The sequence below is a fragment of the Kogia breviceps genome, chromosome 2, assembly GCF_026419965.1.
Source record: "Kogia breviceps isolate mKogBre1 chromosome 2, mKogBre1 haplotype 1, whole genome shotgun sequence".
NCBI lineage: Eukaryota > Metazoa > Chordata > Mammalia > Artiodactyla > Physeteridae > Kogia > Kogia breviceps.
In genome coordinates this window covers 2,027,252-2,045,124 of record NC_081311.1, presented here as the reverse complement: position 1 = coordinate 2,045,124, position 17,873 = coordinate 2,027,252, and the positions used below count along the sequence as shown (strand labels likewise).

General features: G+C 50.6%; 1 long non-coding RNA gene across 1 annotated transcript in view; it reads left to right on the top strand.

The window, feature by feature from the left end:
- LOC136793471 (uncharacterized) overlaps positions 1–11,934 on the top strand; it is a 466,580-nt gene extending 454,646 nt beyond the window's left edge. The window contains exon 6 of the long non-coding RNA XR_010838754.1: positions 11,884–11,934. This is a non-coding gene — a long non-coding RNA (uncharacterized lncRNA). The remainder of the gene's footprint in view (positions 1–11,883) is intronic.
- The last annotated feature ends 5,939 nt before the right edge of the window (positions 11,935–17,873 follow it).

Genomic DNA, 17,873 nt, shown 5'->3' with positions numbered 1-17,873 from the left:
CAATAACAATCAAGATAATAACACCAGCGCTTACAAAAGTGGAAAGAGGCGAGAAGTGAGTGGATAAAATTCTATGCCTTTTAAATCTCTTCTCCCGGCAAAGTGAGTCAATCATTACTGAGTAAAATGGAAACTTTATCTAAACAAAGGACTAAAGCCTCAATATTTTTCATAATGTTTTTATTTTTTAAAATCTCAGAGGGATCTTGTAGGAAACAAAATATAAAGAGATATTTACCTAAAAATCAGCAGTTTCCTCAGCTTTACCTCTATTCTTTTTTTGGTTTAATTCTGGTAAAGTCAAACTTAATACATTTATTAAACAGTATTGTATATTGTGATTCTTTTATAGTAAAATGTTATTCTCCCATACGCATAGTTTCTATTCTATCTGTATATAGGTACGAAGAAGTCTTCATTGATATTAATATAATATCAATAATGGTTAGGATATGGGGATTATTTTTTGGTAGAGTACTCTCCTGCATTTTTATTATTTTATTATTACTCTTACATAGTAATAATAATAATAATGATGGCAACTAATTTTTATTTAGTGCTCTGTATGTTCCAGGGGATGGTCTTGGTCCTTGGTATCTTTTAACTGCCTTAATCCTCAGCCTATGAAGCCTATAAAGTAGACCCCAACCTCATGGATCAGAACGTCAAGGAACAGGAAGTTCATGTCACTTTTCCAAGGTCCCTGGCAGAGTCCGGGGGTAAAGCCTGAGCATACTGGCTCTGGAGCCCCTCTCCTCCCTGCTGGGCTCTGCCCCTCTTAGCACGTGTAATTCTTATAAGGCTGTGTACTAATTAGCGGCTGACCTCAGGAGGCAAACTCTGTACCAGCTACTAAAGGAGGAAAACGAGATAAAGTTGTTCACTAGGTGACTGATAAATAGAAGATGCTGAAGTGTTACAGAGGTAGTAACTGCCAGAGCCACTGCCAGAGGGGGAGAACGGGAGAGGTGGAGATGATTAAAACTTGGAACTGAGAAGGTGGTTCCCTCAGAGCTAACCTCAGACCTCGGAGGTGGGTGCTGGCCAGCTGGGGGAGGGGTCCTGGGGGCTGAGAGCCAGCGCTGGGAGGAGAGGGTGTGTGCTCAGTGTGACGGGCTGACCCTGCTGGTCTGGAAAAGGCTGCAAACTGGTTTTGTCTATAGGAACCACTTCCCTTGCAGGGAAGACTTCTTGCTAGGGTGACAGTCCCAGCAACCACCCTAGACTAGTAATAGGAAGGAAACAAGAAGCAAACAGGGGCAGCGATCCCCTCCTCACGTCTCAGCCCGACGGTCCATCTCTCTGGCATCTCCTCTCGGCAGAGCCTAACATGAGCCGGCTGGAGAGCCAGAAGAGTGTGGGACCACAGCACCACAAAGCAGAGGATAGGAGAGTGGTTGCAGCTGGGAGGCGGCCACGCGATTGCCCGTGCGCAGCCCTTTGGCTGCTGCGAGCCCATATACCCACCTGTCACACGGGCACTTCCATGCTGTGCAAACACAGTCTGTCTCCACCTACCAAGACCCGGCCGCCCTGCTCACAGACAGAGGCGCCTTCATCCTCCCCAGCTTGACGAGACCCAAGGCTGTCAGACGGTGCTCATCTCTGGGAGACGGGTACCCTGTCCATCTGGGCTGATGTTCAACACCCCTCGGGACCTGGTTACCTACAAACTCCAGTGTCAACAGACTCTCCCAGGAGACACGTATGGAATAATGAGGGTCAGGAGGAGAGAAGAACAGAGATTACCCCTGCAAACGCAGCTCTAAGCCAGGGGCTTCTAGCTGACTTCCAACATCATCCTCAGGGATCGGAATGAAGCCAGGCAGGGAAGGTGGGGGTGTGGGAGGTTATATCCCAGTTATTTTGCTTTTAGGAAAAAAAGGGAGGAAAATCCCTACAGGCAGAAGTAACCACCCACTCCCCAGCCAGGTGACATTCCTACACGGACATCAACCTCCATTCACGGGCTGTTACCTGTTAGACAAGGTGCTGAGGGTCCCGTGAGGAGAGGCGCAGTTCTGGGAGGAAGGGGAGGGGGCACTGGGTGTCTCTCCGGATGTGGGGAGACAGGGGGTGGGAGCCAGCCGCCAGCGGTGCGGCTCTGTAGAAGGACAGGGTCAAGTCCACAGCCAGCTGAGCAGGGGCCTGGATAAGAAGCAGCCAGATCTGGGTCCAGGCTCCAGACCTCGGCAGCTGGCTGCTCTTCCCGTGCTCAGAGCTCGGGGGCCTGAACTGCAGGAGACGTGACAGCAACAAAAGGGGACTTCGGCTCACTGTGGCCAGCACCAGCCAGAGCTCCATCGCCTTCAGCCTCTGGAACTTGTCTTCTATCAGCCTCACTGGTCAGTGAGGGAAGGAAGAGGAGGTGGGGACGTCACAGGACAGAGCACGGGCATTGGATCAGATAGACTTGCTTCCAAGTCCCAACTCAGGCACCCAGCTGTGTGATCTGGGACCGGTCATTTCTCAATTCTCTGAGCCTGGCTTCTTTAATCCTGTCTTGGTTGCGGCTGCTATAACAAAGGTGCCACGGAATCTCCTTCTCAGTTCTGGGGACTGGAAGTCTGAAATCAGGGTGCCAGCATGGCCGGGGTCTGGTGAGAACCCCCTTCCCGGTTGCAGATGTCTGGTTTCTCCTGTGTCCTCATGTGGTGGATGGAGAGAGGTCCAGAGGGCTCTGTGGGGTCTCTTGTAAGGGTACTAATCCCTTCATGGGGGCCCCACCCTCATGACTTATCACTTCCCCGAAGCCCTGCCTCCTGACACCATCACTGGGGTTAGGATTTCAACATAGGAATTTGGGGGGACACAAGCATTCGGTCCTCAACAAGTACCCACTGTCCGGTGTTCTTCTATCGATCAGCACTGCTGTGCGCTGGCTCGGTGCCAGGGGGTGGACAGGTACTTCTGTCCCTGGTAGAGTCACAATGGTGGCTTGTTATTGGGTGTCACCAGTACCTCCGTTCGGTAACCCGGAGTCCATCAGACTATTTTGCAGGGAGGGGTCCCGAGAGCCATGGGCACCCAGCGCTGTCTTGTCCGTGGCCGCAGGCTGGCGGGGGCTGCGCGCGTGACCGGGGTTGATGAACAGGGTGGTTGTCAGCTGACACTCCCCCGTGGCTCTAGCTGGTGAGCTGGGATCTCAGGCACTGCTCTTCACGTCAAAACATTGCAACATGGACCCGCAGCAGAAAACGGAGTCCAATCCAGGCGGGGCGGAGGCAGGGGAGGGCTGGGGCCGGGTCAAGGGGCCGTCCCGCCTTCCGCACCCCGTGTGCACCTCTCTGCCACTCCGGCACCTTCCACCGTCCCTCCTGCTGGCGGCCCCGCCTTCTTGGGGCGTGACCCCATTTCCAGGCTCAGTCAAGCAAATTTCCCTAAACCCCGCTCTCAGCTTGGTTCCTGCCTCAACACTTGCTCCGCCCTCTCCCGTCTCTGACAACGGAAACCGCATTGTCCATCAAAGTGTCTAACATGCCTCCTCCAAGAAGTCTTCCCAGATTGACCTGCTTCCCTTTCACCTTTCTCTGCTCAGAACATGGCTGCGGTGCACTGCCTTCACGGGCATTCATTTCTGCGATGCTCTGCCCGGGCCTTCCTGCTCTTATTTACTCTTGTCTTTTAGGTTTATCTGCCTGGACTGGTGACTCTGAGGTTTGGGGACCCTCACATGGTATTTGTTTTTCCCAAAGAATGGGGATGCAAACAATGGGGGCGCTGTTTTATTAAAGTTAAATGTACTGACATTTTCCTCACCTGCAGACACAACTGACCGAGCATAAAATCAGCGAGGATGCTCCCAGAGGCATCCCAGCGTCTGGAACGAATTACCCGGAGCCTCTGGGTGGCCATAACTGTCATTAGTAACACAGAGATTGATGCTGCTGAAATCATTACTGTTGCAGCTGCAGAGAACGTTCTGTCAAAGCAGCAGAACAAACTCAGCGCTGCTTCCTTCCCTTGCAAAGGACTGTTTGGGTTTTGAATGCATCCCGCCTGCTGGCACGGCCATGTTTACTTCACAAAGGCAGAAAGAAGAGTTTTCTTTGACGCGCCCTAGTTGTCACCAAGCGATGCTCACCGTCTGCACCTCCAGTAGCGGGGAGATCCCGGCGGCACCTTCGCGGTGCGTCCTGTTGCCGCTGGCACAGCTGTCCCAGGGAGAGCTACCCAGTTCCCGTGCTCATGGGATACCCGTGACTTGCTACGTATGACTCCTCCCTTCATCCTGCATAGAAGACGTGATCTCCTGAGCAAAGTAGCCACTTTCTCCCGGCAAGGAGACAGGAGCTGCACACCCTTCCAGACTTAGGGTGGCGCACGGGGTCCGCAGACAGGGGTAGCATCCGTCACTCGAGGACGACCTGTGAGGTGCTTTACGTTCTGTTGCGATACCTCTGTAAGTGAAGGGTGTGGTTTTATTATTCAGACCTAGTCACCGTCACCCAGAACTAGTGATAAAATGAGGACCTCAACCAGAGTGGAATTCGAGTTTCCCAATCTCATTTCTAGTTGCCATTGTTTCCACAGCTGAACACCTCAGGCTTTGTGGACCGGAGCAAAAAGAGCCTTGGAATCAACACCCCTTACCACGAGCACTGCTTCTAGGCGCGCAGGCTGTGCCACAGGCGCCGCTGTGGTTATATTCTTGGCGCTGGTAACTTGACCCAGCGGTGTATACTGCTGGGACCAATACTCTTTAACAAAAATTTTTTAACATCTTTATTGGAGTGTAATTGCTTTACAATCAGGATCAATACTCTTTATTCCAGTATTTAAGTAGTTGGAACGTGAGGGACAGCACTGACCTCGTTATACGCGACTGAGCGGGCCACACGCTGAGAGATGGGCCCCAGTTACTCCTGTGTGTGTGCACGGGTGAAGGTACAGCTGAACTCAACATTCAGCCAATTGGCAGCCTGGTGACAATGGCCCCAAGAGGGTCCATTGGCTCTGCCTCCGTGGGTCACGAAAATGGACCGTGTTCAGACCAAGGCAGGCCAACAGTCCTTATCTTTTTTTGCTTTCATCTCCTCTGTGCCAGATAACCTATTCCTGGGTCTACCCAGCTGCCTGTCCTTCCAGCCCTCAGTCCTGGTCTTCGGGGGCTCCTCTTGGGCGCCTTGAGGTTTCAACAGGTCACGGTCATATAGATGCACACCTAACGCCATTGCAATAAAACTGCCATCTCCTGAAACGTCTGCAGGTCACGGAGAGCCAGGCAGGGGCACCGTAAGCTTGAGCGCCGTGCGGGGTTATGTGCCCACCCGGAGGGATGGGGAGAGGTGCGGTGAACGGAGCCACGTGTTGGAACTCTGGCTGAGCCGGGAGAGAGTAGGTGTGGGTTCTCGTTCTGGCTGTGCTGTTGGCTGTTCCTGGACGAGTGAATGATCTCTCTGCGCCTCCGTTTTTGCAGACCCTGAGTCGGGTTTCTTGCCTGTGTAGACTGCTACCATCCGCACTTTCCGAGCCTCGCCCTGGAGAGGTTCTGCCTTCAGGTTCAGCATCTTTCCTGCCACGTCTCTTGTCCCTCTGCTACGGCCCCTGGCAGAGCCCAGCCCCGTGGACCCCCAGGGGACATGTCCCATGAGTGAAAAATGAACTCTGTCTTTTCAGACCGTTGACTGCTCCAGGTGTCACTGCCGGACCCCAAGGGCCGTCCTGACGGATACGCCTCTCCTTCCGAGTAAGGAAGTGAGTTCTGATCACCAGAAAACGTCGGTAATGGATCCTCTGAAATCATGGCATTTGGGATCCAACCTGTATGTAATTACAGAGACTTGCACTTTCTCATCTGTTAAGAAAAAAAAGGGAACGTAATTCCGTGATTTGCAGAGATAATAAAATTCAGAAGAAACAAAAGTGATACCCAGTTTTTCAATGTTTGGGTGAAATGAAATGTGCTTCTATCTTGTTTTCACTGTGAACGGAAATGAAACGGCAAAGACAAGAGCGTTTACACGGAGGGATAAACAGATTCCTGCGAGACACAGGAAGTGATCATCGCAGTTGTAATTGTGCGAAGGATAAAGAAGCTTTCTACCAAGCAGGACGGGAAAGCGTTCTCGTTTATGCAAGAACAAAGAGCCTAGAGGGGCCTGGGAAGGGGGAGATCGCTTCTCATCATCGAATGAAATAGATGAAGCAAGGACGGGACCTTTGTCAAGGGCCCGAGTGAATGACCTGGGAGGCCTGGGAGCCAGGGCCATTGGCTGGGGCCACTGTGGGGGGAGCTGGAGAGACCAGACAGCTCGAGGCGCAGGATGAGGTGCCCAAGAAGGTGGGGCGTTGGAAACGTGCAGCTCCCCGCACGGGCCCTGGGGATCCACCTGGGGATGGGTTGTTTGCTGCAGGCTGTCAGGTCCTGCAAGAGTGGCAGGTAAGGAGGAACGTGCTCTAGGAGGACGACTCAGATGCATGGATTCGGGATGGAGACCCAGTCTCTGGAATTGCGATTCATGCGGGTGGATACTCCAGGAGAACGAGGCAAGGCCAGTGCCTGGGCCTGGCCAGGGAGAAGGCCCCAGTTTAGGGGGCCAGCCATCGGCTGGGTTCTCCTAGGGGACCTGCTCCAGCACCTGGGGCAGCAGGGGGAGCCCCAGGCATCCCAAAGGCAGTGAGAAGGCTGGTGAGAAGCAGCTTCTGGGTCCTTCTACCCACGAAGGGCAGGCCTTTCTCAGCCCTATGTCCCTCACCCGCCAAAGGCAGGAGCTGGAGGGCTGCTGTAGCACTTGAACGCCGCAGTGCATATTACTCGATAACTATTGGTTATAATTATTCAGTCATTCTCATGCTTTGATTCTGGCCCTTTACCCCGAAAATGGAGACCAAGAGTTATGGCAGAAGGCACTCGAAACGCCCTGTCAAAACAAACATTTATGAAGCCTTTTTAGAAGCAGCTTTGACCGTATATGGACCATATGTAAAAGCACATTCCTGAATTTTCATGTAACACAGACACTCGGCCCTTCCTACCCCAGCGCAAGGCGTCCAATCGAGTCCTAAAAGCGGCAAGTCTCGCAAAGGAGACATTCCGGCTTCAAAGCCATATTCGGCCACTCCCCAGCTGGGTGACTTTGGGCGGGTCACCTCACATCCCTGCACTCCGCTGTCCTCGTTTTTGCAATGGGGCTAAATGTCCCCCCTTCCCTGCGCCCCACGGATTCAGTGGGCTGAGGGCACGAGAGGGTCATCTGTTCCCTTTCATCCCCAACTTGCCAGAAAGTAAAACTCCTTCGTGCCAGATAAAGAGCTGTCCCAGTGTTCTGTTGTTTTAACTTAAAAAGGGACCGTAGAGGTGGTGAAGCAACGAGCAGGGGCCCCTTCATGGAGCCCTTGGATCACACGAGACTCAAACCCTCTCATCTCCTCCTGAGCATGGGACCCGGGCAGCTATGCCACCTCCCACCCGTCAGCTTTTTCCAACTATAAAACATGTAGATGGTAAGGGTGCCCACCTGCTGGAGGGGTGCGATGTTACATTGACTAGTTCATGCCACAACCTAACACAGAGCGAGCGCCCAGTAAATTATTATTACTGTTCCTAGCACCACCCGGACCCCACCCTGACCCCCAGACACCGTTTTCCTGGAAGACATGCCAACGTCTCCGGAGCAGCAGTGAGGCCGCGAGTGATGAGGCTCTTGGCGGGGATCGTTCTAAATGATCAGCGGCTCCTGATCGACGGTCCCTGCCTGCTCGCTCGAGACGGGCCTTCAAATGACTCCGTTTGGTTCCAGGAACCCCGACGCGGTAATAAGCACACATCCATTCCGCCAGCCCCGAGGTTGACCCTCCAGAAAGATAAGTGATCAGAGGGCTATTTTAAAATTAGCCAGCTGATGGCATTTCTATGCGGGTGCGTGCTTGAAACGTCAGGATTAACACAATCGCGGGGAATCGTTGCGGCTCAATGTCAGGGATGTAAAGCCGGGAGGAGCTGAAACGCGGGAGGAGCCGTGAGCATCCTTGGTCAGCAGCGCCCGGGCGCGCGGCCGTCTGCAGCCCGTGAGCTTTGGTGGAGAACTCTGCAGTGGGAACCACGCTCTGACCCGGGTCGGGGGAGACGTGGGCCGGCCGTGCCGGCGATCTGCACTCAGGGCAGCCCCAGGCTCCCAGCGCCTTGCACACGGGGGCCCATGGCGGGGAGAAGCCGGCGCCGGAGAGGTGCGCCAAGTATCACGGAGAGATTTACACGCGTTCCTTGGACAGAGCGCACGACAGCCCCCTGGGAATGCAACCGGAAATCTCTCTCTGATGATAGTGTTCATAGCACAGCTTTATTCCAGTCAATTCCAAATCCTGTATTTAGCTAATGTGAGCTGCCACAGTGAACGCACAGCCAAACCTACAGCTGAGAACAGAAATTCAGTGCAAAGGCATAGGTTTCCCTTGGTTCAGATCCTGGGTCCTTACCCACATTTTCAGTTTCTACTGCTCAGAATACGGATTTAGGAAAGAACTTTCCAGCATGCCGTGTTTCTGTGCTACGGGAAGGGAGATGTGACCTTCCCGGATGTCCGCAAGTGCGAATCAGGGGTGCTGGCTCCCACGGCCTCCGCCGGCCCCCATCGGGGCACCCCGTGGGGCAGTGCAGCCACGGGGCACCCAGGACAGAGCATGGCGCCCAGGCCCGGTGGGGCGGCACTGGGCTGTCTCCATGGCAACATCCAGGCTGAGTGAGGTGACAGCAAGCACCTCCTGAGGTGTATTTCCTTCATGCATTGAACACATTTGGAAGGAAACATTAAGATGATTTCCCACAGTCTGGTGGAAGACATCTGTAGACTCCTTTTAAGAGGACTGTGTTAGACACCACTCTACCCTGTAGGGTCTCCCCCAGAAAGGTTGATTAATCTGTCCTTACCTCTCCACCCCCTGACCACCCCTCTCCAGGCCCGCTGTTCCAGGGTGGCCCAGCAGGCTCCCAGACACTCCACCTCTCCTGGGGGTAGAGGCTACTGCTGGCTCTTTAAGACAGAATTCCCCACGGCGGGGGGCACAGCGCGGGCATCCTTGCAGCCAGGAGACACGGCTTTACCAGCCCTCACCATCCACAGCCAGAATGTCCCTGTTGGCACCGGCTGCCCGGCTGCCCTGGCCGCACCATCTGCTCAGAGGGTGACCTCCCCTCCAACCTTGGTCTGTCTGGAAAACATCCGTCTCCCGCCCTTGATCCAGCTCGACGGCTCTGGGGTCCCTTCATCCCCTCCCCAGGGCCCGGCTCCAGGCAGCAGGCCTGGGCTGTGCTGTGACGATTTCACTCACTTTGACGAGGGTCCCAGCACCTGTGTCCCACCCCGGTGCCATCCTGCCCCGTCGGGAAGCCTGCAGGGGCTACTGCAGCCACTCACCTGCCTCCGGTGTGAGTCCTTCTTCTCGACTCACGTCTGTCACTGCATGATTCTTGGGCGTGTGGTGTCTGTTCTCGGTAAAGCTTCCCACTCGGGCAGGACTACGCTTGCCGAGTCTCTGTGACAGCCGGCCACTTGGGAGGGGTGGAGCAGCCCTGTCGCGGAGAGAGATATAGCACGAGCCGTGAAGGGATAGGGGCCCAGTGCGAAGCGTCGTCTTCATCTTAAGTAATTAATTGGCCTTCAAACGTAATCGTGAAAATCAGAAGCAACACAAACATCCGGCAAGTGACAGTTAAGAAGGTGATGGTCCAGCCACAGGACGATGCAGGATGGACCCAGACGAGATGGAGCTGGCAGAGGCTCGAGGGAACGGAAACATCCTCGAGATGCCTCACTAAGTGGCCGATGTGCACTTGCATACGCTCTGCTGCCATAAAAGCAAATCTGTGTGTAATAAAGTGCTAGGAAAGAATAAACTTCCAGGAACGGTCAATAATTACGATGTAGAAAAGGATGAGAGGCTTATGCAAGACGCTTAACCGTTTCGGCTGTCTGATGAAGCGTGGGGTGGTTTGCTGTCTACTTTTTATGGTATGGTTAGATGGTTTTCTCAAGAATGAATTATTAATTTCAAAAAAGTTAATAACAAAACAAAAAATCCTATTAGAAATGGGCAAAGGATCTAAACAGACATTTTCCCAAAGACACGCAGGTGGCCAACAGGCACGGGAAACAATGCTCCGCGTCACTAAGTATCAGGCTAACGCAAAGCAAAACCACGACGAGATATCACCTCACACCTGTCAGAACGGCCACCACCAAAAAGGCAACAATAACGAGTGCTGGCGACGATGTGGAGAAAAGGGAAATTGGTGCAGCCACTGGGGAAAAGAGGATGAAGGTTCCTCCAAAAATTGAAAATAGAACTACCATATGATCCAGCAATTCCACTTCTGTGTATTTATCTGAAGAAAGTGGAAGCAGTAACTCACAATGATATATACACTCCCATTTTCATCGCAGCATTATTTACAAAAACCAAGATATGGCAGCAATCTAAGTGTCCACTGATGGTTGAGGGGATAACGAAGATGTGGCGTATGTATACAACGGAATATTACTGAACCATAAAAACCAAGGAAATCTTGTCATTTATAACGACATGAATGGACCTTGGGGGCGTTATGCGAAGGGAAGCAAGTCGGATAGGGGAAGACAGATATACCACTTATGTGGAATCTGAAAAAAGTAAACCCAAAAACTCAGGCTCATAGACACAGAGGACAGACTGGTGGCTGCCAGAGGTGGGGGAAATGGGTGAAAAGGCACAAACTTCCAGCTAGAAACTAAATAAGCCACAGAATAAGCCACTATACTGCATGGCTACTGTAGTCAACAATATTGTATCACGTATCTGCAAGTTGCTAAGAGGGTAAATCTTAAAAGTTCTCATCACAAGAAAAAGAATCTACAGCTGTGTGTGGAGATGAAGGGTACCTAGGCTTCTTGCAGTGGTCACTTTCCAACACATACACATATCACATCATCACGCCGCCCCCCTGAAGCTAATAGGATCTATGTCAATTATACCTCAATCAAAAAAGAAAATATGAATGTGCTGCATGCCAGATGATCCCATAAAATTCTCCATCACAAGGGGTACCCGCTGTAGCAGGAGAAATGCCTCCTAACAACCCATGAATCCTTCTTTTTTCAAGCTTTGGTAAAATCGTCCAACGTAAGGCTTAATTCATATCACTGATAAACATACCTAAACTCATTGATGAAAACAGCTAAACTTTGGAGGGAGGTCAACACCTAGACGTCATGGAGGAGCTTGCTGCCATCCAGAACGTTCTAGGCCATTCTCTAACCCCAACCGGTTTCCCCTGAGTGGTGTTGACACACTGGGATGCATTCAGAATCTTTTGCTTTAAGTACAGAGTTTTTTTGTTTTCATTTTCTGGGTTTTTTTTTTTCCCACCTAAACCTCTAGCCCATGTTTAATTTCAGCTGCCAAAGGAGAAAGCTAAGAGTTCTCTGCTCATTTCCTGTTTTAAAGTCTTTGTAAAGGGTGTCCTGGGTACGAAAGGCAGTGACAGGCTGGGGCTCTCTGCCCATTCACTCTCATTTCTGTTTCTGTTCCCTTTGCCGGATTCTTTTAAATTACTTTCCTAAATTAATGAATTAATGTTAATACCCTTCTGCAGCTACTAATAAGAAAGCCTGCGGCCGTCTTCTGTCTTTCTCGCTCAGTTAGTTTTCACATTCGATCAGCAACCTCCTCTGGCTACTTTTACTCCCTGAATGCACCTAAGCCTCATCCTCTCCCCGCCTCTCTGCTCCCCGCCTGCTGGCATCACCCCTAAGCCAACTCACTTGTTTATTGCAACAGCCTTTAATCGGTCTCTCCACCTCCAGCCTCTCTGGCTCCAATCCATTTTCTGTGCTTTACTTAGTAGGTCTTAAAGAAATATCGTTTCACTCCCCAATTTGCCAACTGGCAGTTTCTCTCCTGCCACAGGATAAAGATCGGTTTTCTCCAGAAGACACGTCAGGCCCTTTGTACCCGACTCCAGCTTTTGCTTTTCCGGTTTCCTCTCGCGCTGCCAGGACGCGGCTGTGGCCCCCGCTCTGTAGCCACGTGAATCTCCTGACGCTTCTGCGGGGACGCGGCCCTCTGTCATCTTTTTTTAAAATAAAATGGTATTTGTAATTGAATTGTTGGAAATATCTTTTTCACTCCTAATTTTGAAACAATGATAATACAATTATCTGCAAGGAAATGTCAAACCCTGATTCGGTCATAGTTTTTGAACAATATCCAACAGGAGAGCAACTGTCTTGAATGAAAACAGGAGAATGGGTCTGTCTCTGGCCAGAGAGCTCCCTGTTATTACGGAAATGAGAACACTAGATCTTTAACAAATGACCAAATGAGGAATTGTATACACTGTTCCGTCTAAAATCCACAGTTGTTTTATAAACCATTAACTAAACAGCAGATGGTAAAGTGTGGGAGAGGGAAAGTACCTCTTAGAACCAAGGACATACCCAAGTTACTGGTAGATGAATATCCTCACGGTTCTCAACCCGTGACATCTCGTGCACACAAAAACACTCATCCATGGTTCTCTCTGCCTCGAGTCTCGTGCACCCGCCTCAGGCCTGGAAACTGTTGGTTCACCCATCAAGACCCAGCTCAGCTGGCACTTCTTCCAGGAAGCCTTCCCGGAAATCCCCAGAGGAGCCTGGGTGCCTCGCCCTTGACGGGGCATCTTTCCCACCAGGCCCCGACCTCCCCAGGGATGGCCTTGCCTTCCTCCCGTGTCTGTGACTGAGCCTGGCACACAGTGTCAGCCACTCTGTCACCTTTACCTAAACGTGATGTGAACAAACACATTCTCCATGGGGAGAAAACAGGATTCAATACCAGGAACACCTGTTTCTCAACTGATTATTCTCCTTCCTCACATGTGAAAAGTCACTCCTGGGCATATACCCTGAGAAAACCATAATTCAAAAAGACACATGCACCACAATGTTCACTGCAGCTCTATTTACTACAGCCAGGACACGGAAGCAACCTAAGTAAGTGTCCATCAACAGATGAATGGATAAAGAAGATGTGGCACATATATACAATGGACTATTACTCAGCCATAAAAAGAAACGAAACTGAGTTATTTGTAGTGAGGTGGATGGACCTAGAGTCTGTCATACAGAGTGAAGTAAGTCAGAAAGAGAAAAACAAATACCGTATGCTGACACATATATATGGAATCTAAAAAAAAAAGGTTCTGAAGAACCTAGGGGCAGGACAGGAATCAAGAGGCAGACACAGAGGACATGGGGTGGGAGGGTGAAGCTGGGGCGAAGTGATAATAGCATCGACATACACACACTACCAGATGTAAAATAGTTGGCTGGTGGGAAGCAGCCGCGTAGCACAGGGAGGTCGGCTCGGTGCTTTGCTATGACCTAGAGGGGTGGGATGGGGAGGGTGGGAGGGAGGGGATATGGGGACATGTGTATGCATATGGCTGATTTGCTTTGTTGTGCATCAGAAGCTAACATGGTACTGTGAAGCAATTATACTCCAATAAAGATCTATTAAAAAAAAAAGTCCTTGGAAACCAATGTTAGTGAAGCAGTTACTCAGATGTCCTCATTGGGAAGATGTGACTTACAAGTTGGAGCCGAAATCAAGTTAAACTGGAAAAAAGTAGCCGTGCTAACTGTGACATGGACAAACATGACCAATGTACTCACATTTCTTCAAATAAAAATACCTTATCACCTGAGAGGTGTGGCCTCCATCAGCACACAGGCTACGCCAACGCGGTGCTAATTGCAGAATTTCCAATCAGTACGGACAGCTATAGAAGGAGGGTTAGTACCCTGCTAGCATTAGCACTTCATACCATCAGACATTTCTGAGAATAGTGTCTTATTTGAAGAAGCAAATTGTGATAAGGAAGGAGCATAGGCAAGCTTTCCATTTTCCCAGTTATTTACATGATCATTCATTCAGCAAATAGCAACATTTATTCAGCATGTAATACGCATGAGGTATGGTTCTTGGGGCTGGAGGTGAGGAGAAAGACAGAGATAAAACATACACACCTCTGTTTTTAAGGAGATTATATGGACTCTAGAACAGATGTTCAGTGCAGTGGAATATAAATTTCCAAATATCTGGATATTGCATAGTCTAATCGAGAATAGTTCTGTTTAACACTTGGTACTATCCAGAAGCCACTTTAATTTCCATCCTGGTTTTTACTTTTCCTAACAAGTAAAATCAGTGGACATGATTTAATATATCCAGAGTCACCCAGAATGAGTCACCCTGACAGATTCTTCCGGTGACCTTTATTCAGGACTTTGCTATGGACTGAATCTTATGCTACTGCTTGAGATCCACAGACAAGAGACACGGGAGCAGATGACAAGAGACAAAAAACTGAAAATGCCCAGGGCTCTGCTAGACGGTTTCTGATAATGTGAGAACATAAAGGAATGTCATTTGGGATTTTCTTACATTTCAAACTCATGCCAAAACCCAGAAAGTCACCTTAACTTTTCTTGCTTGCCCCGGCATCTCGCTGCTTGGTTCCGAAGTACTGTCCAGTGATACCTTGTAACCCCGAGACCCACGCTCTGGCCTCCATCGTTAACCCTTCTAGCCTGAAAAAGAAAATAGTCTTTTTCTGTTCAGACTATTTCAACAGTTTCCCAATGGATCTGATCTGCTGTACTATGACCAGAGTTATCTTTTAAAAATGAGAATCTAGTCCTTTGTTCTTCTACTTAACCCCTTGCAGTGATTCTTCACTGTCTACAGGATGCAGCTAGATCCTGAACGTGACAGAAGGTGCTTCATGGCGTCTCCCGGGATTATTTCCTGTGGCTCCCCGGCCGCCTCCCTGGTCTGCGCGCTGGCACGTTGAGCCGCTGTCTCCCCAGCGAGCCAGGTCCTCTCCGAGTTCCTCAGCTTTGCTCCTGCTGGCCCCCCTCCCTTCCCTGGGTGGCCTGCAGGGCTGGCATCAAAGCTCTGCTCAAGCATCTCCCAGGCGGGCCGTTCCCTGACTCTTCCTCCGAGGTCTGGTTCTCGGGTCTGGAGGGACTGACTGCCAAGCATCGAAAGCCCTCGCGCTGTGACCTCTCTCTCTTGTTTCTCCATCCCAGGGTGGAGACCGCTTCCTGGAGATATGGTTACCATTGTATGACACTCTAGGATACTTCCTGTTTGCCTTTTTGGTTCTCTACTACCTGCGTCAAAAGTCTTCATGTTGAATTCTCTCTGGTGTGATATCTGTTTCCTGACTGGACCTTGGCTGTTGTAAAAATTATCACCATAAATGGTCTCAGGAAACAGACACTCAAAATGGTCTTTGGAGATTCCATTGGTCATGCCATTAGATTTGAAGGCAGGGCTGAGCTCCATGCAAATGGGAATTGGGACACTGGCTCCAAAGCACTGACATCATCATTATTCAAGTTGCTACCTGCGATGGATGGATATGGCGTGATTACTAAAAAAAAAAAAAAAAAAAAGAGTGACTTGGAGGACTCCTGTGACCACAGGACGGTGGCATTCGTTGGCTGCTCCTTGGCGCCATGAAATGCTTCTAGAAAGAATCTGACAAACTCAGGTGCTGAAACTCTCAGGTCAGGTCATGGTCAGAGGAAAGCAGGACTTCCACGGCAACCATAAAAGGAGCTCTTACCCCTCGTAGTTGCAGGGTTGACCTCCCTGACAATCAGACACAATATGAACTGTGCCGGTTGCAGAATAACAAGGTGGGTCGAATTCACAGCCTCACATGCTCTGAAATAACCTAATCTTGGAAAGTCACCTTGCAAGGGGTTACCTATTTCACGAAGACCCACCACACAGGTTGTCCCCAGACGTGTAACTAGGCTCAGATCTCAGCACATGCCTGGGTGGAAGTACAAAGTCTGACTCGGGAAGAAGTAGCTTATCCTCTACAAGAAAGTTTATAAAAGTTTGTTAGTTTATATTGCAGAAGCCTAAGTTATATGTGTGGAAATGGATTCTAAGATATTAGACCCAGAAGGATGGAATATGACCCTGAGATCGGCCAAAGCAATCAACACGCGTGAGCTTCCCAGAGAGCCTTGGGTGCGGTGAGTCAGTTTGTGTGGTTGGTTGGAGATGCCTCTAATGGGTGATCCATGTTACTGGCGGAAAGTTGAACGAGCGGTGGCCTCTGCACTCAATGGAGTTGGGATGTTAGAACTCTCCTGGCATAATACAGTACACATACACATGGATCCAAAGTGTTAGAGGGCACAAACGTTGGAAGGGATTTATTATGTGTTGGAAAGGCTTTATTCTGCACAACCATAAATCCAGACTAAGACCAGCAAGAGAGCGCTTTGCTAAAAAATCATTGAGAAATACCTTAGCGAGGGTAGCAGCATGATCTTGGAGGCTGTCCGTGGAGGCTGGGAACATGACAGAGGGAGGAACGACCAGGATGCCTGCCCCACTGGAGGGTGGTGGGTCCTGAGCAGCAGAGAAGAGTGAGCTAAGCTTAGGCACAAGTGGCTGCATTTGCCGAGATGAGCACCAGAGACAAGTGGTGATCAGAGCCCCCACCCCAGGGAGACTCAGCAGAGTGTCAGGGATGACGGCGGTCCCCTGGGAATGAAATGGACCAGCCCTTCGCCAAAACGGTACCCGGGCTACCACACCCACGTAACAAGAACACCAGGCTGACGGCCAGAGACCAAACAGAGTTCGTATATAGTGAAGTCCACCTCCTCGCCCAGTCTCTGGAACCGAACAAGATCACAGATGCGACAGCCTTGGGTCAAGGGCGTTGGGTACACCTGAGGAGGGGCCCTGAGACACTGCCGCGCACTTCAAGGAAGTCTTCCGCAAAGCCCTGTCGTCATGTACCAGGGGGGCTGGTTCTGGGGAAAAGAAAATGCCCAGTTATCTCCGGAGTTTCTAGACAACATATAAGAATTTATACCTTTCCTGGAGTCCCCTCCCCCACCAGAAACCCGCAGAAGCACCCTGTGATCCAGCATCCACAGTACGGCTGAAGGCGGTCGGGTGCTAACTAGTGTTTTGGCCCAATTTTGAATCGTTGTGGATTTATTTGTACACCCACCCAAGGCAATTTTCTCAGGTTCTGGAAGTTTTAACTGGAATGGACATAATTGACAATGACTCAATCGCCATACCAGCCCCTGACCCCAGAAGTGAGGGCTGCCGTGACCCTGAAAGATCTCCCACCGACCAGAATATCAAACAAAAGCAACACAACATCCTTGGAGAAATTACAGATTAGATCCATCACCGAAGCCTTGAACGATTCAGAACATGTGTAATAGCATTTCACACGATTGAGCCCATCTGCCCTTATGCGTACAGAGGTGGATGGGTCTTGCAGAATAGCCCTGGATGATGATAGACTGGGTCAGCTGGTGGCTCTAATTGCAGCTGCTGTTCCAGACGTGCTCTCTGTACTGGAGAAAGCCAACACAGGTGCCGGAATGTGGTTTTTAGCTATTGATGGCAATTGTCTTTTTCTCCACACTGATTTGCACTAGCAGCTTCCCTTTAACCTGAAAGGGGCAGCCACACAACTCAACAGTCCTGTCCCCAGCCTGTGTACCCCATCTCTCCTGTTCTCTGCCGTAAAATGGTCCCCGGCTCCCTGATTACCTGAAATTCCAAGGGAGATCACAGGGGTTTACCACATGGGTTGGGTTATGTGCTCCTGAGAGCTGGTGAGCGGGAAGCAGCAGATACTTTAGGAGCCCCGGGAAGATGAATGTAAGCCTGAGGGTGAGAGAAAACCCCACGAAGATGTGGTGGTCCATCGCATCGTGAAGTTTCTGGAGCTCTGGAACCTGCTCTGAGAGCCGCCAATGTGAAGGATATGGTGCTGACTTTCCACTCGGAAGGAAGCGTGGTGCCAAGGAGGCTGTTTTGGATTTCAGAGGCAACGGGCATCATGTACAGAGGGGACG